Source organism: Myxine glutinosa, chromosome 14 (genome assembly GCF_964187855.1).
Source record: "Myxine glutinosa chromosome 14, kmMyxGlut1.1, whole genome shotgun sequence".
Classification (NCBI taxonomy): Eukaryota; Metazoa; Chordata; class Myxini; order Myxiniformes; family Myxinidae; genus Myxine; species Myxine glutinosa.
Genome location: NC_136274.1, coordinates 31,615,554 through 31,638,792, shown reverse-complemented (window position 1 = coordinate 31,638,792; position 23,239 = coordinate 31,615,554). Strand labels below are relative to the sequence as shown.

The 23,239-nt window shown below is 46.3% G+C and overlaps 1 long non-coding RNA gene across 1 annotated transcript; it reads left to right on the top strand.

Annotated features, from left to right (window-relative positions):
• Positions 1–17,738: 17,738 nt before the first annotated feature.
• LOC144888845 (uncharacterized) lies at positions 17,739–18,009 on the top strand. The gene is made up of 2 exons (XR_013621413.1): positions 17,739–17,857; positions 17,965–18,009. It is a non-coding gene; the product is annotated as an uncharacterized LOC144888845 (long non-coding RNA).
• Positions 18,010–23,239: the final 5,230 nt, after the last annotated feature.

Here is a 23,239-nt window from a genome sequence, read left to right as displayed (position 1 = left end):
CTTATTTCCCATGTGGTGTACTTGACAATGAGCCATTTTCAATTTTTCCCATTAAGCAGTTTGGGATATATAGAGGTGTAACGTGTTTTCAAGATGGCGTCCGTACCACGTGACCTATGACGTCATAATTATCAGCAAAACAATATACAGGCAGAGGTGCTCCTACGGTAACATTTCATATCAATCGGACCAACGGTTGCCGAGAAAATGAATTTTTAAAATGCAGACACGGTACACGTACAGCACACATACGCACCCGATTGCTTAACCCCACTTTTCGCTTCGCGAGCGCAGGGTAATAACAGGACTTACAGTTGACCTGGGCAGCTCAAGCAGGGCAGAAATTTGACGAACCGACTTGTTGGAAAGGTGGCATCCTCTGGCGGTGCCACGTTGAAAGTCACTGAGCTCTTCAGTACGGCCCATTATACTGCCAATGTTTGTCTATGGAGATTGCATGGAGTCCATGGAGATTCATGGTGTGCTTGATTATATATACCTGTCAGCAATGGGTGTGGCTCAAACAGCCGAATCCACTAATTATAAGGGGTGTCCGCATACTTTTGGCCATGTAGTGTAAAGAGCACGGTGCCAGGGTGGGCCTCTTTATCTATTCCCGGTTTTGAACCCCTGCAATTTTGTTGCTAAGAAACGAAATCAAACAAAATATTTACAGGATATAGGTGCATGTTTTTCAGTTTTTGTGGTAAAACTTTTATTGACTTGAGAAGTGTACAAAATTATTTATGAATTTTGACGCGATTTCCATCATTTTCAAGGTGTGTGTGTGCGCGCATCCTTTTGCGATACTCCAAGACCATTTTATGTCCAATTCTGACCATAATTTCTCCAAAAGCCGCTTCAATCCGCTCTTTCAGTTCTTGAATGTTTGCTGGTTGAGTTGCGTAAACCTTGCCCTTGCGAAAGCCCCACATGAAGAAATGTATTTATCGGGAACAAACTTAATTTTATTCCATAGAGCGTTGTATGTAGAGGTTAGTGAGACATCTACTTAGTCCACTTAGGTTAGTCTGAGCGATTTTCTTGGGCTTCTATGCAAATGGTTGCCAATATCCTGCAATACCACGTCACAACCTTCTGTCAATCATTTTGAGACTTTTCCACAATGCTCCCAGTTTTCTGAAACGTTTCAATCGAAGCTTTCACACGATTTTGACGAGGCAATGGTCCTTTGTCAAATATATCCTGAAACAAATCCTGCACCTCAGTACCGTATACTTCCCAGCATAGCGAAAAACATGCTGCACCAAAAACACTTTCTTCCAATGCTAGGACCATTGTTTATGGGTCGTCTTAGGAATAAACCTTCAACATCCGGCTATCAGAAGTATACTTGAGTTGTCTCAGCCGATGGGTATCTCACTTGAGCGAGTCAATGATACCTGCAAGTAAACAAGCATACATTTTAATTTTAAGGTTAACAAACGCATGAAACACAAGTATTTCGTTCAGTGCACTATTACTTTTGAATTACCTTGGATAATCGAATGTCTTAAATGTATATTGATTGCATTATAAATTGATCCTCTTAAAAAATGTTTATAGCTGGGAAAAACTGCATGCTTTAGAATCCATCTCAGATATTTAAATACCTGTACTTAAAACCTCATAGCTCATTTAAATGTATAAAACCTCGTTGTTTATTTATATAATTAGAACCTTATAGTTTCAGGGGGCTTCACCCCTGACCTCCATGATGGGTGCTGCTAATTCACCCCAGGAAGGTTTCATGAGAGCTTTCAAGTTTCACGAGAGCTGCTTATCATATACATGCCGTGTTTACAGAGAAATAGAAACATACCCAAGTCACAGTGTCATCAATTTTGATACACTCTTCAAGACATGGTGGTCAAGTAGAGACCTATCCTGGCTGACCTCATCAGCAATTCTGTGTTTTCCACATCATTTTCCTTGCAATGTTTGGGAAAACAATTATATACATGATCGAGGCTTATGGAGGAGCTAAGTGACAGTGTGGCCCACGTATAGGTGAGGTAAGGTAAGGTTCATGTGGTGGAAGATATTGCACATATGGATTGGGTGCTTCCTGCTTTAACGATTTACACCCTTGCTCTGGTGCATCACCATTCAATGACATTGGATTGTGGTGCACTACCTTCTTGAAGCCCTGGAGGGAAGTGTGGGATTTAGCAGTCTCAGGGAGATGGTTCCACAACCGATGTCGAATATTGTTAGGATGGCATTTGCTTTCAGTTGGTTTATTCCTCCATCCTTTAGTTAGTTTAGTACAACGCACAATTGTTTGTCCGCACAGACAATTATTGTTTGTCCGCACAGAATAAAAATGATTTTCTCTGCAACAGTTGGTCCGATTGACAGGAAATTTTCACCATAGGTGCAACTCCACCTGCATGATTTTAAAATGATAATTGTGACGTCATAGGTCGCGTGGTACTGGGCGCCATCTTGGAAAAACCAAAAAACTTTGCACCTCTATATCTCCGAAAGCACTGAATAACAAAAATTGAGACATGTTTCATTGTAAAAAACTCTCCATGTGGAATAAAATATGTTAATGTTGATGTTATAGATGCCTCCATTATGACGTCATAATTCGACAAGAACAAAACTTCATCCGATCAAGATGAAATTTATTGAGCATCATCTAGAGATAAATTGGTGGAGAAAAAAATAATGATGACGTCATTGGTCACATGGTTCATCCGCCATATTTGTTTTAACACAAAAAGCCTTTTAAAAAACCACTAAAACACGTCCTGGTGAGCGTCTGCAATTTCTGATTGCTCTTTCTTGTTGTTTCTGTATTTCTTGTCTCGGCTGTTACATACAAAGCAAAGAAACGCGATGGTTGAGAAATTTAGGAACTGGGCTCGCAAAATCATGTTTTGGAGAACACCATGTCATACCCTGCTGTCCAAATAATTTGAAAGAATGTTTATGGTCATTCTCCAGTTGGAGGATGAATCTTTCATGAACAAGTTGAATGCCAGAAGACTTAAAATCACCAATTTCATTTGATGCAAACCAATCACAAAATATTGTGATACTCTTCCTCGTTTAAATGTAGGTATAATAAATATAGTACCTGTCCAGAGTTCTAGAACTTGCCTGCGACAAACACCCTTATCCTTGGAAACAAAGATTACATTTTTATTAATCATTTTTAAGCATTTGGGCTGGTGTGTTCGAGGTCTTAGCTGAGATTCCGTGTTCAAATTTCATAATACTGGGTTGATTTGTCCTCTGTCTGTGAATATCCTTGCAGTTGATATAAAAGTTCACTGATGTCTCTTAATAGCCTTGACCTTCACGTCATATATGTACAAATCCTCCACAAGCCTCACACATTGTAAATAAAGTAACCCCTCCCCCCACTCTTTAGTAGTTCACTTTTCATATAATTTTGTCTAATGTAGCCTTTTGACTTTATTGCAGTATGTAGTGGTGGCTTGTCCATTCATACAACAGGTTAGACCATGTTGGTGTTAAAGATCCCTTTCCATTTGCTTTAACGTAATTGAAAGTTTTAAAATAAACGATGGACCCAGTTTACATATTTTACTTCATTGTCAGGCAGGGATTGAAGTGGAGATACAAAAGTGGTTATACTGTCTCCTTTAGCTTCTTGAGCTCTATACTTGTGTTCTTGATCGGTGAAATACCACTCAAAAGGCAAGCCATATTAATACTAGTGGTTCAATTATTAATACTCGTGAGATACCCATGCTACGCACGGGTGGGAGGCCAGAAGCAAACAGGCAATGCAGATACGGCGAATGCTAAAGCATGAAACCAATAAATTCCACATTCATGTAGCACCTTCAGTCGCACATCAGACATGGACAGCAAGTTCGTGAAGGACTTCCATGAAAAACGTACCCGTTCGCAAACAAACGGGTACGTTCACGTACAGAAACATCGATCGTGGGTCCGTGGCGAATCTTCATATGGCGATCCGTGAAGTTCACGTTCAGAAAGTAGAGACCATCACGACATGTCGTCATTCACTTGAACTCGATATCTCTTTTTTCATTCCAAACAACATATCTCCAATCACAAATTAATCACAAAATAAACTTTTAACAACATTGTTAATGATTCCTTCATTGTAAAAACTACCAAGTCAACAGTTAAAAGGATTTTGAGCCGAGAGGTGTTACGGCCTCGGCAATATCGATGGAGACAGCGATCTGTTGGCTTATACACCGCCCAAATAGCTATGTGGAATTCTCTCATGTAGAGATTAAACCCACATCATTTGAACTTTGGACGAGGTCATTATTTACTTTTAATGATGTTTATATACGAATCAAAAAGAAGATAATTGGTTTTGGGTCGTCCTTTCCGCATATCTCGTGGGATTGTGAGTTGGAGAGACGGCCGTGATGGCGGGGAGGGGATTGGCATTCTCTCAAGCAGGGATTCGACCCATGTCCTTATGAAAGGTCTTTTGGCTACCAAAGGTTTGAAAGGTTTTGGTGAAAGGTCACCGAGTCCGATCGGTGCAGCCGTGAAGCGATTGGTGCAGCCGTTTGTGCGGCACCCAGGAAAATAACGTTATGCGGGAGTCCAAACCTGAAAATGCTGGAGGCCAAAGCTGAAATTGGAAAAACAATAGAGCCTATTTTACTCCAGGAGATCCCAGGATTACCCACCCAAAATACCATTGCGATGACATTTGGTGAATTATAGTAAGATAATTGACTGCAAAAAACATATATATATATATATATATATATATATATATATATATATATATATATATATATATATATATATATATATAGTTACAGAATCGTCACTTCCATTGTTGTGGTTTTCATCCACTTGACATATTCTGATATTATGTACTATTATTGTCTTCAAAAGGTTTATTGTTCAGGAATCGTTTGCAAAGGTCAAAAGCGTTAATGTTTAAAAGAGACAGGAAGCTGGATCGGGAACCGGAAGACGAAAAAGAAGGAGAAGAAGAAGAAGGAGGGCGTGGCGAGGAAAGTGGGACAAGACGCGTGGCTTGCAGCTCCGTAGCGAGCGTTATCGAACGAAAGTCGTGAGTGACTTTTGAGTTTCCTAGAAAGGAATTTCCTGCGATAGGTGTAATCGCTGGAGGATTGAGAAACCTGCGTAGTCAGGTTTAGGCATGGAGGTTCAGAAGAATCCTCGCCAAGTCGCTTCGACTCAAGTAAGAGCCGTCGGCCATTTTGAACCTCGCGCTTCGTTCACTGAAAAAGGTTTTGCAATGCTTCAGCTTTTCTCACCCTCCTGTCGTCTGCCGGGGATGTGTGTGCGCAAAAGCGGCGTTTGAAAATTACATTGCGGTTCGCTGATTGAACTGTGAACGTGCACGTCTGGGTCGCGCCTTTGGGATTTCCCTGTCCGCCGCCAGTCTGCTTTTGGTTTGGACCATGTGACTGTCCACGCTTTGCCTACGCCTCATTACTCGCCTCATCACGACTCGCAGGAGGGGATCACCTTTGAGTTATAGAGACATTGAGGAGGGTCCGTTTTCATTCACTGGGAGCGCAGTGAGTTATCTTACTTTAGCTGATGGTACCATCTTAAGATGTATTGAGTGCACTTTGATTGCTATTGGTTGTACCGTTATTTTTGTGTATGATTTTTAATACAACATTTGTTCGTTTATACCGTGAACGTGGTTCCTTTTGTCCTCGTGGTTCCTATAACGGTACCGTCCGTATATTGGTGTGGTTTCACTATTGATTACTGACACAGAATAACATATTTTTTCTGCCGTGGCTCCTCTCGGGGTTCGGAGGTATACCGAGACCAGGAGGTCGGGGAGGAACACATAACAGAAATTGTGGGCTCGTCCGGGATAAAATTCCCTAATAACATCCGTTCGGGATTGACCCAGATTGAAATTAGGGGCTCGTACTGTGGAGAAATTGGTGGCTAGGCTTTGCTGATTAAATTCCCTAAATCTCGTACTGTGGATTAAATTCCCTAAATTTTGTCTGGGAAAGAATTCCCTAACATTCCCAGAATTCCCAAATTTGGAACCTTTTTCCCAATATTCCCAAATTTTTCAAAAAAATGGAAAATTTTTGTGTGAAGGTTAACAGGTGTTAACTGATAGTCACCATGGTGTTTGACGCAGAAAAGTTTGCAGCGTCCCCTCGTGAGGCACAGTTCCAAGCGTTAAAAAAATCGGAACTCTTGATGTTGGCCAAACATTTTAGCTTGGAGGTCCGAACTAATATGAAGAAGGCAGAGATGCAGACAGTGGTGATAGAATCTCTGGTGGGATTAGGAACATGGAAAGAGGTAGCCTTGGATTGGTTACCGGAGGAACAAGAAAATGTGGAGTTCCGGAAACTGGAGATGCAATTGCAGAGCCAGGAAAGGTTAAAAGCAGAGGAAAGGAAAGCTGCAAGAGAACTCGAGGAAAGAAGAGCAACACAGGAAAGAGAACTCAAAGAAAGAAGAGAACAGGAAAGAACAGAGGAAAGGAGAGCTGCAAGAGAACTCGAGGAAAGAAGAGCAGCACAGGAAAGAGAACTCGAGGAAAGAAGAGCAGCACAGGAAAGAGACCTCGAGGAAAGAAAAGCAGAGGAAAGGAGAGTTGAAAGAGAACTCGAGGAAAGAAGAGCAGCACAGGAAAGAGAACTCGAAGAGAGAAGAGAAAAGGGAAAAGCAGAGGAGAGGAAAGCCGAAAGGGAGTTAAGGGAACGTGAAATGGCGCTTCAGCAGGAAATTAAATTCAAGGAGCTGGATTTAATGAAAGAACGGGGAGAGGTACCATCCATGCCGGCTGGTTCGACAACTAGTCAGAACACCTGGGATGTTGGTAGGCATGTGAGGCTGGTTCCACCCTTCAATGTAAAGGAGGTAGCCAATTTTTTTTCACACTTTGAGAAAGTGGCACAAATGCTAAAATGGCCGGAGGAGTCCTGGACCATGTTAGTGCAAAGTGTTCTGGTGGGTAAAGCTCAAGATATTTGTTCGGCTTTACCGATTGACCAATGTGCAGATTATGGGATAGTGAAGAAAACCATTCTCAAAGCCTATGAATTGGTCCCTGAAGCTTACCGGCAAAAATTCCGGAATGCCAGGAAGAGGGAGAGTGAGACTCAAGTGGAGTTTGCCAGAATGAAAGAAACCATGTTTGATCGGTGGTGTGATTCAAAAGGGGTCGGGAAAGACTTCAAACTATTGCGACAATTGATCCTGGTGGAGGAATTCCAACAGTGTGTCCACGAGGACATTAAAGTACATCTGAGAGGAACAGAAGGTACCAGAGTTGTATGAGGCAGCAACCGTGGCAGATGACTATGCCTTGACACACAGGATGAGGTTCCATAAACCTAACTTCCCGCCTGGAGTTCGCCCGGAGAGTTATGATACATCCGGTGCGGAGAACGAAGATTCATGGGGGTGGCCTAGAGATGACTATGAGGACAGATCTGATACCGCGACTCTTAGGGATCAGAGGTCTACAGTTCCAAGACGGACTTATCCTCCGGAGGGCTCGAGGCAAAACATGAGTTTCTCCCCCGGGCCTACTTGCGCTTTTTGCAAGAAACCTGGACACTTGATGTCCCGATGTTATGCTATGGATTAGGCAAAATCAGGAGCGGAGTCAGACTAGTACTACTCAAAATGCAATGGCAAATGTGAGAAATCGCCCTCAAAAGGCTTACCAACCGTTTAATTCAGAGGGGGTTGTGTCACTGGATGGAGACTCGACTAACCAGAAACCGGTTAGGGTATTGAGGGACACAAGGGCACATCAATCTTTGATGCTTGAAGGCATTTTGCCATTGTCAGAGAAGACGGAAACTGGTGTTAGTGTTCGTTTACAGGGGGTTGGTGGCTGTGTTAAAGCTCCACTTTATGTCATCCATTTAGAGTCTGATTTGGTGTCAGGACCGGTCACCGTAGGCTTACAAGCCACTCTTCCTGTTGAGGGAGTATCTTTTGTTATCGGAAATGATTTGGCCGGTGGTCACGTTTCTGGTAACCCGATGGTTGTTAAAAAGCCTAGTATGGAAAGTAGCACTACACAAGTCAAGGATGGAGGCAATGTTGGCAAGCTCTTTGTAGGTGGACTGAACTTCAAAACAAGGAAAGATGTTCTGGCCTCTGTCTTCGGCAAATATGGCCCACCTTTGGAAGTGCTGCTGATAAAAGACAGGGAGACACAAAAGTCAAGAGGGTTTGGCTTTGTCACGTTTGAAAACACAAAGGACGCCAGAGATGCAGAAAAGGATCTGAAAAGCAAGTAGTTGGAGGGTCGGACCATAACAGTAGAGAAGGCATTTCATCGGTGTCGAGGGGGCTACAGAGGAGGACAACGTGGAAGTAGTGGTTTTGGTGGTGGCCGCAGTCGATATTACTATGGAGGCTCCCAGAGTTACGGCAGCTCCCGAAGGAATGATTATCAGGGTAGTGGCCGAGAAGGAGACCGCTATTCATGTGACTACAGTGACAAGCGGTCCAACCGTGATTATTATGAAAGTTCGGAAGAGTTGAAGCACTGAATGCTGCGGAGCAGCCGAGCCAAGATTCCTACATGGATTAACCGTGAACGCCACGTTCCTAAAGGCGTCCATGTAGTGAACTTTCCTACACGGATTAACCGTGAACTCCACGTTCCTAAAGGCGTCCATGTAGTGAATACTTCCAGGCCTCACCACCCAACCAACATGGAACCTGGCTCTCAGCTCGGCCTCCCGGAAAAAGTGCTGTAGATTGGCTGGACTTTTGATTTTTGATCACAACCCCTTAACCTTCATTCAAAAGAAACTAAAAGTAAAAAATCAGAGGGTGATGAGATGGAGTTTGGCTTTGCAGGAGTCCAACTGGGAAATTGAACATGTAAAGGGCAGGGACAAGGTCGTTGCTGACGCTTTGTCCAGAGTGAATTAACTTTGGAAATCTCTGTGGTTTGCTCGAAGTTTTGCTGCTTTATTTTTGGGAGATATTTATTGTTGCTCACGGGATTGATGATTTGGATTGCGAGTTTACTTTTGTTTGTTTAAAGAGTTTGCCTACAAAGAAAGTTTTCGCTGTGTTCAAACTTTCTTTCTTGAGGGGGGGAAGTGTTACGGATTCATCACTTCCGTTGTTGTGGTTTTCATCCACTTGACATATTCTGATATTATGTACTATTATTGTCTTCAAAAGGTTTATTGTTCAGGAATCGTTTGCAAAGGTTAAAAGCGTTAATGTTTAAAAGAGACAGGAAGCTGGATCGGGAACCGGAAGACGAAAAAGGAGAAGAAGAAGGAGGGCGTGGCGAGGAAAGTGGGACAAGACGCGTGGCTTGCAGCTCCGTAGCGAGCACTATCGAACGAAAGTCGCGAGTGACTTTTGAGTTTCCTTGAAAGGAATTTCCTGCGATAGGTGTTATCGCTGGAGGATTGAGAAACCTGCGTAGTCAGGTTTAGGCGTGGGGGTTCGGAAGAATCCTCGCCAAGTCGCTTCGACTCAAGTAAGAGCCGTCGGCCATTTTGAACCTCGCGCTTCGTTCACCGAAAAAGGTTTTGCTATGTGTCAGCTTTTCTCACCCTCCTGTCGTCTGCCGGGGATGTGTGTGCGCAAAAGCGGCGTTTGAAGATTACATTGCGGTTCGCTGATTGAACTGTGAACGTGCATGTCTGGGTCGCGCCTTTGGGATTTCCCTGTCCGCCGCCAGTCTGTTTTTGGTTTGGACCACGTGACTGTCCATGCTCTTTGCCTCATCACTACTCGCAGGAGGGGATCACCTTTGAGTTATAGAGACATTGAGGAGGGTTCTTTTTCATTCACTGGGAGCGCAGTGAGTTATCTTACTTTAGCTGATGGTACTATCTTAAGATGTATTGAGTGCACTTTGATTTCTATTGGTTGTACCGTTATTCTTGTGTGTGATTTTTAATACAACATTTGTTCGTTTATAATCATTGGTGTGGTTTCACTATTGATTACTGACACAGAATAACATATTTTTTCTGCCGTGGCTCCTCTCGGGGTTCGGAGGTATACCGAGACCAGGAGGTCGGGGAGGAACACATAACAATATACACTAGCTTGGCTCGGCTCGCTGCACTCGCCTCACCAAGCGTCTTTACTGAGTAACGGGCTTATTTTATCTGAGGATAATGACTGTACCTGAGTTGCTGTGTTGTCATGATTTACACCAATCATAATACAAACAATTATTTTGCACAAATGTATTTGTGGTGTTTGTGATATTACATTTTTATAGGCAATTTAGGTGGAAGATTCAGGTTGAATGTTTTTTTTTTCAAGAAAGAACCCCTCAGCACATACATAGGGGAGGGGTAGGTGCAGACTGGAAGTTTGGGACGATTACACCTCACCACCACGTAATTCAAAACACCTCATCACCAAGTAATTTAAAACACCTCACCACCAAGCAATTTAAAACACCTCACCACCAAGCAATTTAAAACACCTCACCACCACGTAATTCAAAACACATCATACCAAGTAATTTAAAACACCTCACCACCAAGTAATTTAAAACACCTCACCACCACGTAATTCAAAACACCTCACCACCAAGTAATTTAAAACACCTCACAGCCATAAAACACGTAATAAAAGCACCAACCACCACGAAATTGAAAACGCCTCACAGCCATAAAACACGTAATAAAAACACCTCACAGCCATAAAACACGAAATACAAACACCTCACAGCCATAAAACACGTAATAAAAACACGTCACAGCCACGAAATTAAAAACACCTCACCACCACGTCATTTAAAAACACCTCACCACCAAGTAATTCAAAACACCTCACCACCACGTCATTCAAAACACCTCATCACCACATAATTAAAAACACCTCACCACCACGTAATTATAAATACCTCACCACCACGTAATTCAAAACACCTCACCACCATGTGATTTAAAAACACACCACCATGTCATTTAAATACACCTCACCACCACATAATTCAAAATACCTTACCACCACGTGATTCAAAACCACGATAACGTTATTAAAAACACTTCACAACCACGGAAACAAAAGTTTGAGGGAGTCGTTAAGTGACAACACACACACACTGCCCAGATGTGTAGATATATAGATAAATGACTGTACCCGAGTTGCCGTTTTGTCATGGTTTAAACCAATCATAATTCAAACAATAATTCAAAATATTCAATATTCAAATGTATTTGTAATATACGTGATATAGTGTAGCAGCATAGCAAACCTGTTGTGCATTTTGTGATACAAGCACCAAATTTGGCACAAATGTACATTAATATGTTGCGAACATTTTCAGATATTGGGCCACTTGAAATTCCGTAATTTTTTTTTTCAAATTTTTTCAAATTTCGTAATTTCAAATTTTTCGGGTGACACCGTCACAATTTCGGTCTTCGAGGCCGGCCGATATAGTGGGGCGGCTTAGCCCAAATATTCAAAAGAATTGTGCATTTTGTGATACAAGCACCAAATTTGGCACAAATGTACATTAATATGTTGCGAACATTGTGTGGTCAGCAATGAAGACGAGAGTCTGAATTACATGTATGCAAAAGACCTTGTGAACCAGTGAAGCAAATACACGGGTAAGCATGAATTAAATCTAGGGCATGATATAATTTCCATGATGTTTACCTCTACACTCAATGGTGGAAGGAGGTAATGTTTTGATCCCAGCTTGTCTGTATGTCTGTTTGTCTGTTAGTCCACAAAATTCCAGACAAAGCTTGTAGTAGTGGTAGTTGTAGTGGTAGTGGTGATAACAGAAATTGTTATATAGAACTGAACTTTCCATCATTGCTTCGGATATGAAATCTTTCCTCTTCTCCAATGGCTTGATCTCTGATCATCAATTTGGTTTCAGACCAGGTCACTCTACTCTGGACATGCTGCTTCTGCTGTCTCAACAATGGATGGAGGTCCTGAATGCCAAACAGGAAATCAAAGCTGTCTCCCTTGACATATCAAGGGCCTTTGATACGGTCTGGCACCCAGCTCTGCTCACCAAACTCTCCTCCTATGGTATCCATGGAAATCTCCATGCATGGCTTGCGGACTTCCTCTCTGGTCGTAGTCAACGTGTGGCCCTGAATGGATTTCTCTCATCTCCCCTTCCTGTTCAGGCTGGAGTTCCCCAAGGAAGTGTGCTGGGCCCTGTGCTTTTTCTGGTCTTTATCAATGATCTCTCTGACTCTCTGGAAAATCCTCTCTATCTCTTTGCTGATGACTCCACTCTCTGCCGCTCCATTCCTCTTCCCTCAGATAGGCAGTCTGCAGCCTCCTCACTCTCTGAAGACCTGGACAAAATCACAGACTGGTCAAACAAGTGGAACATGTCTTTCAATCCTGCCAAATCTCACTCTCTTACTTTGTCTCTCCGAAAAGATCGACTGGACAACCCTCCCATCTACTTTCTCAACAATCCTCTCCAAGAAGTTCTGTCACTCAAGCTTTTGGGTCTCACTATCTGCCATGATCTTTCTTGGGAAAACCACATTTCCAAGCTGGCCTCCAAAGCCAGTCGCCGACTGGGCATTTTCCGTCGTGCGAAGTCCTTCCTCGGCACACCTGAGCTCCTCACCACATACAAGGCTTTCATCCGCAGCTCAATGGAATACTGTTCTCCCCTATGGGCTGGTGCTCCTGCCTCACACCTGGCTCGGCTTCACGCTGTTGAATCCAAAGCTTTCAAAATCATTGGAATCTCCCGCGATGAAGCTATCTCTGAGGGCCTTTCACTCACTCACCGCAGGCAGGTAGGTGGTCTTTCTGTCTTCTACCGACTCCTCTCCGGCCTTGCTCCCCCAGCTCTCTCCGTGCTCTGTCCCCCAAATATTCCTACAGGTCGCACAAGATCTGCCAGCAACCCTCTGATGGTTAAACTGCCGAAATCTCGGCTCTCTGCTCACCTTCACTCTTTCATTCCTCTTTTCTCCCGCCTGTGGAACAAACTCCCACACTCCCTTCAATCCCTCTCCTCCCTCCAGGTCTTTAAAACAGCTGTTCACCACCATCTCTTATCTTCCCCCATCCATAACCTTGATCTTTTCTACCCCCACTAATTCACCCCAGATCCACCTTGTTTGAAATTCCAACTTATTTCCTGGAAATCCTGGCAGTGTCCATATGTTTATACCTCTCCCACCCCCCCCCCCCCCTTCACATGCCTCCCCCCCTTCACATGCCTCCCCCCTTCACATGCCTCTCCCCCAAAGCCCTCTCCCTCCCACAGATCTCTCGATGTCTCCATGTCTCTCGGTCCCTGCTCTCAAATGTTGTGTTTGTGTCCTTCCCCCTCTCTCCCCATCTTGTCTACCGCTCCCGATGTTATTTGTTTTATGTGTCTGTTTGTCTTTCTGTGGGATTAATTTTCGCTCTTTCACGAGCCTCGATCTTGTATACAAAAAAAACAAAAAAAACAAAAAAAAAAAACATTATTATTATATGCAGAAAATAACTTCATTTCTATATGCCCTGCAGTGGACAGGTTAATTGGTTTATGCACTGAAGGGGTCACCCTGGTGTGCACTGCTGTGTTCTGCCTCACTGAGTTGTTCAGGTATGATGTACTCAGCACAAGCTTCCGGTCGGCCCGGAGGTGGGGGTGCGGGGCCTGTCACGGAACGTCAAAACAAACGGCCTGCCGGGGCCGCCCAAAAGTCGGGCGTGAGGGGCGCGTCCACTAATGCAACGCCTCTCGCTTCCCAGATCGAGGGCCACGTGGTCAGGAGAACCTCGTCCCTTCCGGTCACACTTTGCCTATCGGCCGGCCTCGAAGACCGAAATTGTGACGGTGTCACCCCAAAAATTTGAAATTACGAAATTTGAAAAAATTTGAAAAAAAAAATTACGGAATTTCAAGTGGCCCAATATCTGAAAATGTTCGCAACATATTAATGTACATTTGTGCCAAATTTGGTGCTTGTTTCACAAAATGCACAATTCTTTTGAATATTTGGGCTAAGCCGCCCCACTATAAGAATAACTAGCAAGATGTCCTATAGTTGTCTACGTGAGATGCGGTGGACCTGGATGCGACATTTAATGGGGGGAAATAGGGGGAGGTCGGGTCTACAGAGTGTTGGTTACAGAAAGTGGGACTAGGGATTGAGGGATTGGGGAGAGTTGGGGAGTATTGAGGAAATAGGGGAATATTTACAAGCGGATATGGATGGATGTAAATCCCATATCCGCAACAATATTATGAACAAATTTGGATGTGGAGCCATCGCCCAACTGCCCCTTGGCGGCCGTGGCGGCCATTTTCCAAAATGGCCGCCAGCAGACACCCAAAAGACACACAGAAGTTAGATAAAGTTTGCTGCTGAAGGTTTTAGTGAATGTTTATTGAATGTTTTGAATCAAGACATGCCAGATAGCTCTTAGTCACATTTTGGGAGATGCTGCTGATATTAATTAACATATTTAGGCTAATTGCAGATGAAATGGCGACAAGGAAACCCATGATCAGGCATCAAATGCTGACATTCCTTGTGAATAGGCTAGATTCATTTAAGTTGTGGAAATGTTATCTGACCTTCTTCCTCTGTCTGTCAATAGCTATTCATGGACACTGCCCAATGCCCATGCCAATTAACAAAATTATTAACACAATTATGCTAATTACATCGATAATACAACAACAATAACAGAACCAGATAGTGATAATTATGGTGGCTTGCTCTCATCAGATCAATCCTGGGCAAGTCAAATGTTATACTTCTGTGGTCAAGGGACACTACTACATTTAATTATCATGTTAATTAACACATAATCTGCTAAATGCAATATGCAGATAAGTTCACTGTTTTACAGTACCTGTGTACTGTCTGGAACAGTTCAGAATCTTCATCTTAAGTTTGCGAGTTCAGTTCTGAGAGCACTCCCCGTCGCAAGCACACAGTGGTGTGCATTCCAGACTGGCCTTCTTCACTTGCACCTCTTGATGCAGCCCCTCTGGCATTTGCAGGAGATGAGCTCCCGGCAGACCTTGGATGCCTCGGGGAGCGTTGTCCAGAGAGGTTCGTACATGTCGCTGGTCTTGATCCAACCCCAGTCGGTTGGTGATGGCAATGTTGGTGCAGGAGCCAGGGCCTGACCCCAGACATGTCCGCCCTGGTATATTGCTTGTCGGACGTGCTGCTTCAGGGCTGCACTTGTTGGTGGGATCAGCTGGACATTGCTGTTCTTTGCAAACAGTTTGCGGCGTGCCTTGTCGATATCGGTTGCGGTGCTTGTTTTGTCGTAAAGCAGGATGACGAACCTCTCGATGGTGTGCATGGCATCTTCATCAATATGATCCGGTGCAGTGGAGAGGTCAGTGAGTGTCTGGGTCAGCTGAGGTAGAGCTGTCCACACTGCCCATGCTGTCCTCTTGCCATGTCTGGCGAAGCAGGAGACCGTGTCGCAGCCCGTCAAAGCATGAAACATCGGTAGTGCCTGTGCTTTCTCAGGGCCCAGAGCCCGCGCCATCTCATGGGCTGCCAAGAACCGGAAAGCCTTGCCCGTGCCGAAGGACACCCACACTTCGGCTTCCTCCTCCAGGGTGCGTGCCAGAGCCACTGCCAGGACAACAACATCAGTGTCAACTGTGCGGATGAGGATCTTCTTGTGGCCATTGTGAGCAGCGTGGGCGGCATGCAACATCATGCGGCTGTCGGCTTCTTCGTGGTTGCAAGGAGCCAGGGCTGCAGTATCTAGGAGTGGTGGCTTGCTCAAGACATCATCTCCTTCAGTGATGACCAGCTCCTTGTCTGCAAGCTGGAATGAGTCGTGGAGGACGCCAGAGAGGAAGCTGAACAGCTCAGTCTTGTTCTCGTCGAATCTGAGGAAGCTGGCCCAGTTCCCGGGGATCGTTGCACCACCCACCACCCGTCTTCTCACCCCTTTTCCGTGCTTGGCTTTTGCTGTACCCTTCAACGAGTCTGTATTGTAGCGGTCCCATAACAGGTCCAGTCGCGTGGCTTGATGGAGTTTTGAGAGTATGTAGGGCACAAAGACCTGCTGTGCATACTCGTTGAAGCTTTTTGCTGTAGCTGGCTTCAGCATCTGGATGATGACCGCTCCATCTAGCACAATGCAGCTGGTTGGAGGAACCTCAGACTTCGGCTGACTGAGGTCTACTAGACAAGCGAGATCACTCTTGACACCCAGCTGGATGCCACCGCCAGCTGATAGTGCAGGGGGGCAGGCTTGGTTTTCATGTTGGAAGAATTCCTCTAGATTCCCATCCCGGTTCTGGCACCCGATATACAGACGAGAGAACAGGTCCACGTCATTCTTGAGGGATTTCATCTGCTGCTTGCCCTTTCCCGGAGGTTTTGAAGCAGGCTGACCGAAGATTTTCAGCTTGTTTCTGTAGATGGCATCTCCTATGGGTTTCGTTCTCTCCACCAGGCGTTCTCTGACGAAGTTGTCAAACTGCAGCTGACCCACTTCGTGTGCATGACGGAGGGCATCTACAGCTCCAGGTGGCGCGATCTCCTTGGTGTCGAGTACCAGCAGATCTTGACTCTCCTCTTCAAATGGATTCCCGAAGTCTTCCATCACGTTGACCATCGACTGTACATCTTTCAGGAAAGCAGTCTGCACACTTGCTGACTGGTCATGGTGCCTTGTGTCTTGTGGTCTGTTCCCCGGGTCAGTTTCATCGTGGAACTGTTCGATGAGTGTGGCAACCTCTGGTCCTGCCACCATCCACCGTCGTAGAGCGCTGGGGTTGTCAGTCAGGCCCACTGCACCTCCATCTCCTTTGATGGCAGCATTGTTCTGCTCGTGGGCCTGATCGACGGGGATGGCGGAGAACGACCTGTTCGTCTTCTGGACGGTGAAGTTCCCAGCTCGGAATTCCTGGGCTATTTCAGGGTGTGTCGTCGGCAGTTCCACCATGTCTCGCAGATGCACAGGAATCCAGCGCGCGTAGTTGGTGTGATCCAGGGCATGGAACCACACTGCTAGTTCTGGCAGGGCATCTAGGTACATCGCAAACGATGCTTGGCGCAGAGAGCGCACGTACACCAGGACCGCCACCTCCAGTTGCAGGACAGTTGCCCAGTAGTCGAACTGGGGGCAGGTCTCCGCTTTTTGCTGGCACCAATCGTCGAACTCCAGCTGCTCGTTGCATGTGTCACCCAGCTGGTCAATGTAGTGGTTGTAGGCATGCTGCTGCAGGGTGAAGAGGGCTGCTGCTGTCACTTGATGAGCCCTCCTGGTTCGACTGACATGGGATGCCCACAGGAAGGAGTCCGCTGTCCCACATGGCGGCCATTTTGGAAAATGGCCGCCACGGCCGCCAGGGGCAGTTGGGCGATGGCTCCACATCCAAATTTGTTCATAATATATTGGTCTACCTCTGTGCCAAAATTGGTGCTTTTATCAAAAAAATGCACAATAGGTTTGAATATCCTAGGTAAACCGCCCCACTAATATCACATTATATAAACAATTGAAGTTGAAAACTTAAGTTGAAAATATTTTTTTTCCCCCACAAAATTCCCCCCCAAAAATATATATATATTCGAAATTTTTTCAAAAAAAATACCCTTAGGACATACCGACGGGAGAGATATGTGCATACCAGAAGTTTGGTACGATTTTACAAAAGTTTGAGAAAGTAGTTCAGTGACAACACAGGACAAAACAACACAGGACAACACAACACAGACACTGCACAGATATATATATATATATACTAGCTTGGCTCGGCTCGCTGCGCTCGCCTCACCAAGCGTCGTTACTGAGGAACGGGCTTTGTGGTGAAAATGTAAGTTGAACCCAGGTGTGACGCTCACTTAAACCACTGGGCGGTGTCTATAAGACCTCGGGACGTCCGCGACTCGAGGCCACTCCTGCGACTTTATACAATGACATGTAGAATTGAATGGTACGTACCCACTTATATTCTAGGCTTGCTGGCATTGACTGATATATCCAATCTTTCTCATATGATGCCTTGATCCTGACATATATGTTGCATGGTGTATTTTACAGGATGATGTTACGATCTAATTGAAATTAAACCTATCTATGGGACGAGTTGTGGATTTGGTTGATTTTCACAACACTTAATTTCAATTATGATCTTCGGAAATGGCGGGACACGAGTCTTGCGATGGCCGGATGAACGCAGATCACAGACGAGCGTTCCCGACATTCTCCGCGCTCCTGCGAGGCCCACCTCGGAGAAGAATGACCGGCAGAGGACCCGTCGAGCTAGCTCCAGCTACGGAGCTCCGACTACTCTCGCCGCCGGTCTGCCTCAAAATTACCGAATGCGATGGGGACCTCGCAAGCCTTTTGCGGGACCGCGTCGTCAAAACGCGAACTGCTCTCCTGAGGCCCGAACGCCGGAGCAGGCATGACGGACTCCGGCAAGACGCCTGGAGAACGATGCTACTGGGCAACGTCCTGTGGCCGAAACCCCGTCGGAATGACGGACCCGCTTGGAGCCGACGGCCCGACCAACTGATTTGCGTGCCTCGGCCCGAGATGAGATGACCACGCGAGTGTTCACGACTCCCTTGACTGTCATGCCTTGACATGACTCCCTTGACATGACTCGGAAGCACCTCCACGCGCGAATCGCGCGCGCGGCACCCGTCGCGTGCACTGCTCTGTGAGGCCTACGATTCCGATCGCTGCTCAGAATCACCTCCTCCTACGCGACGCCGCACGCTGCACCCGTCGCGTGCACTACTCTGTGCCCGACCGACCGCTGCTCGGAAGCACCTCCCCGCGCGAATCGCGCGCGCTGCACCCGTCGCGTGCACTACTCTGTGAGGCCTACGAGAGGCCTACGATTCCGATCGCTGCTCGGAATCACCTCCTCCTACACGCAGCCACGCTGCGCCCAACGCGGGCACCACTCTGCGAGGCTGGCGATTCCAATCGCTGCACGTCGGAATCACCTCCTACGCGCGAATCGCGCGCTGCCCCATCGCGGGCACAACCCGATCAATCGCTGCTCGGTGGAATCACCTCCTACGCGCAAATCGCGCACTGCGCCCTTCGCGGGCACCACTCTGCGAGGCCGGCGATTCTGATCGCGGCTCGTCGAAATCCCACCTACATGTGGCTACTCAACGAGGCCGGCGAACTCCGCTGCCCGGAATCGCCTCAATGGAGGCTCGCTTGGCACCATTCGAGGACTCGCCGCAGCACGGATGAGTTTCTAAGGACGTCGAGCGGGACCTTCATAGCCTTTCACGACACTCGGGCTTATGCTTATGATAAATGATCGTATACCATGTGTATTCTATATGACTAACTATGTCTAAAACTCCGGACAAAACACGGCCCGAAAGCTAAACAAACGAGATGCTACTTCAGGTCGTGATATGTATTCGATCCTTTGACCCGACAGCTAAACAAACGAGACGCTATTTCAGGGCGTGATATGTATTCGATCCTTTGACCCGACAGCTAAACAAACGAGACGCTACTTCAGGGCGTGATATGTATTCGATCCTCTGACCCGAAAGCTAACAAACGAGACGCTACTTCAGGTCGTGATATGTATTCGATCCTTTGACCCGAAAGCTAACAAACGAGACGCTACTTCAGGGCGTGATATGTATTCGATCCTTTGACCCGACAGCTAAACAAACGAGACGCTACTTCAGGTCGTGCAGTCTATCGCTGCCAAGCATGCTCGCCCTCTCGACTCGGCGTGCTCGCCCTCTCGACTCGGCGAAGCCGCACTGGTTCAACGGGCCGAGCTCAACTTTCGGTTTCCCTCGTACGCGGTGCGCCCTAGATAATACTTTTCACTCGTCGGCCGGGTTCGTATTCCGTACACCGATCTCGAGCCCGCTCGAATGCTGCTGCCCAATGGACGCGAGACTTTAGATTTCGGAGTGCTACTTTACTCCGTCTGGGGATACCGCTCAGCTGGAACTCGCCGTCAAACCCGCCCGCACGCGCCCGAACCAATTGATGACGTCATCGACGAAATCACGCGTTTGCTTACAGCGCCATTTAACTGTTTCCCGCGCTTGCGTCATCAGAGTTCGTCTACCTGGGTACCTCTACAGATAGCAGAAATACTCAATCTGACCGCCCCTGCCCGAAAGTGCGTGTCATAACGTGGCGGCCTTCGAGGGCGACTAGCCAACATCGAGGACTTATGCCGTTAATCGATAAGGCACGGGGCATTTGGGGGTGCACGGTGACCCCATGACACGGTGACATTGAGCATTGCGCCCGACTCCCTCGTCTCCTGAGCAAGCCACGTGGGCACCGGCCCGCCCTTGACTCTGGGCTTGTTGCTTCTAGGACAGGTCTCCTGGCTCGCCTCCACACATTTCGAGACTGCGAGACGCCTTGCCCGGCCGCTGCCTGATTGCGTTCCCTCTGACCCAGCCTGACTGTGAAGGTCGCTTGACTTCGGTGCGCGGCTGTTATCTCACACTTCACGACGGGGGGGACGGGGGGGGGACGGGGGGGGGGGGGATGGATGAGTGAGGGGGTGAGATGTCGATCCATCCATCCGGGCCATCCTCTTGGATGTCGATCCATCCATCCGGGCCATCCTCTTGGATGTCGATCCATCCATCCGGGCCATCCTCTTGGATGTTGATCCATCCGGGACGTTTTCCATTTCTCGATCTCGACGTTTTCTCTCCGGGACAATCCCTCCGGGACGGTAGCCGGTATCGCCGCGTAGTCAATAGGACGGGCCATGGATACAATCCATCCGGGACGTCTCTCGGTAGCCGGTACGGCCGAACGGGCCATGGATGGACAATCCATCCGGGACGTTCTCTCGGTAGCCAGTAGCCGGTATAGCCGATCTTCTCCGATCCTCTGCGCGCTGTGCTGCAGGTCGGGAGATTCTGCGTGCTTCGCTGGGAAGGCGCATTTCAGTCGTTTTGTGCGTCGTCGTAATCTGCCATGCCGGTCGTTCGGGCAGCCTTCGGAGGGCACTCGTGGCAAACGTTTTGCTTGAAACTATTTGCCGGAGCTTGTAATTCGTACGCGCTGCCGTCAGAGAGCACTCGAGTCTCGTGATTTCAAAACAGGGGGACTCCGGGGTATCGCGTAACTCTCGTTATGGCTCTCGTCGGTTCTCTCCCTCGGCAATTCCATGACATGGATCTAATGTGGATCGACCATGTACCCTTGGGAGCCAAGGCAGGTACAGACTTACTGTAATGGACTTACTGTAATGGCCTCCTGTCATGTAATCTTACTTACTGTTACAGCTTACTGTAAAGAGGCTTACTGATTTACACATCTTCCACATCGACACATCTTCCTGTAATGTGTTGCCTTGCGACGAATAGACATGGCTTACTGATTTACACATCGACACATCTGCCTGAAATGTGTTGCATTGCGACGAATGGACATTCGCTCTTCGACAAGGTACACCTTACATGCAAGGTACACCTTATGTAATGAGTTGCATATCGAAAAGGTACACCTTATCCAGCACATAGGCCTGTGAGACTAGACTATTGTGACCCACAGGCTCATCGTCTGCCAGTATCGGACATGTTTGCTAACCAGGCTATGAGTGCGCCTAGAGAACATCTGCCGTCCCTCCCTTCGCCTGATACACCCCTGCCTGAAGCGGTGAGGGCACTGAGGTGCCCCTCCGACACCTGCCTCCAGCGGCTACTCCGAAGCAGGGGACTCCGGATTTGGGGACGTCGTACCCGGTAGTTTCCGAACCTGTGCTGGCAGGGTAATTCGCCACACTGACCTCTATGGATGGACCGACTGACCTGTACTACTGATAATGGATTTGTTTCGTATAGCGCTTTCCAGGAAGCCCTAAAGACGCTTTGACAGTGTGCGAAACATAACACAATGGCGCAAAGACAAGAATCAATAGGGATATTTCTTTGACACCCTAATAATGATACAATGACTTCCTCTACCCATTAATGCTGACGCGCGCCCGCTTCCTGCCTAGTGGCAGCATAGTTCTAACGGCGGGGAGAATGTGGTGAAAATGTAAGTTGAACCCAGGTGTGACGCTCACTTAAACCACTGGGCGGTGTCTATAAGACCTCGGGACGTCCGCGACTCGAGGCCACTCCTGCGACTTTATACAATGACATGTAGAATTGAATGGTACGTACCCACTTATATTCTAGGCTTGCTGGCATTGACTGATATATCCAATCTTTCTTATATGATGCCTTGATCCTGACATATATGTTGCATGGTGTATTTTACAGGATGATGTTACGATCTAATTGAAATTAAACCTATCTATGGGACGAGTTGTGGATTTGGTTGATTTTCACAACAGGCTTATTTTAGCTGAGGACAATGACTGTACCTGAGTTGCTGTGTTGTCATGATTTACACCAATCATAATACAAACAATTATTTTGCACAAATGTATTTGTTGTGTTTGTGATATTACATTTTTATAGGCAATTTAGGTTGAAGATTTAGGTTGAATGTTTTTTTTTCAAGAAAGAACTCCCCAGCACATACATAGGGGAGGGGTAGGTGCAGACTGGAAGTTTGTGACGATTACACCTCACCACCACGTAATTCAAAACACCTCACCACCAAGTAATTCAAAACACCTCACCACCAAGTAATTTAAAACACCTCACCACCAAGCAATTTAGAACACCTCACAGCCATAAAACACGTAATAAAAACACCTCACCACCACGAAATTGAAAACACCTCACAGCCATCAAACACGTAATAAAAACACCTCACAGCCATAAAACACGTAATAAAAACACCTCACAGCCATAAAACACGTAATAAAAACACCTCACCACCGCAAAATTAAAAACACCTCACAGCCATAAAACACGTAATAAAAACACCTAACAGCCATAAAACACGTAATAAAAACACCTCACCACCACAAAATTAAAAACACCTCACAGCCATAAAACACGTAATAAAAACACCTTACAGCCATAAAACACGTAATAAAAACACCTCACAGCCATAAAACACGTAATAAAAACACCTCACCACCACAAAATTAAAAACACCTCACAGCCATAAAACACGTAATAAAAACACCTCACAGTCACGAAATTAAAAACACCTCACCACCACGTCATTTAAAAACACCTCACCACCAAGTAATTCAAAACACCGCACCACCACGTAATTCAAAACACCTCATCACCAACTAATTCAAAACACCTCACAACCACATAATTAAAAACACCTCACTACCACGTAATTATAAATACCTCACCACCACTTAATTCAAAACACCTCACCACCACGTCATTTAAAAACACCTCATCACCATGTGATTTAAAAACACCTCACC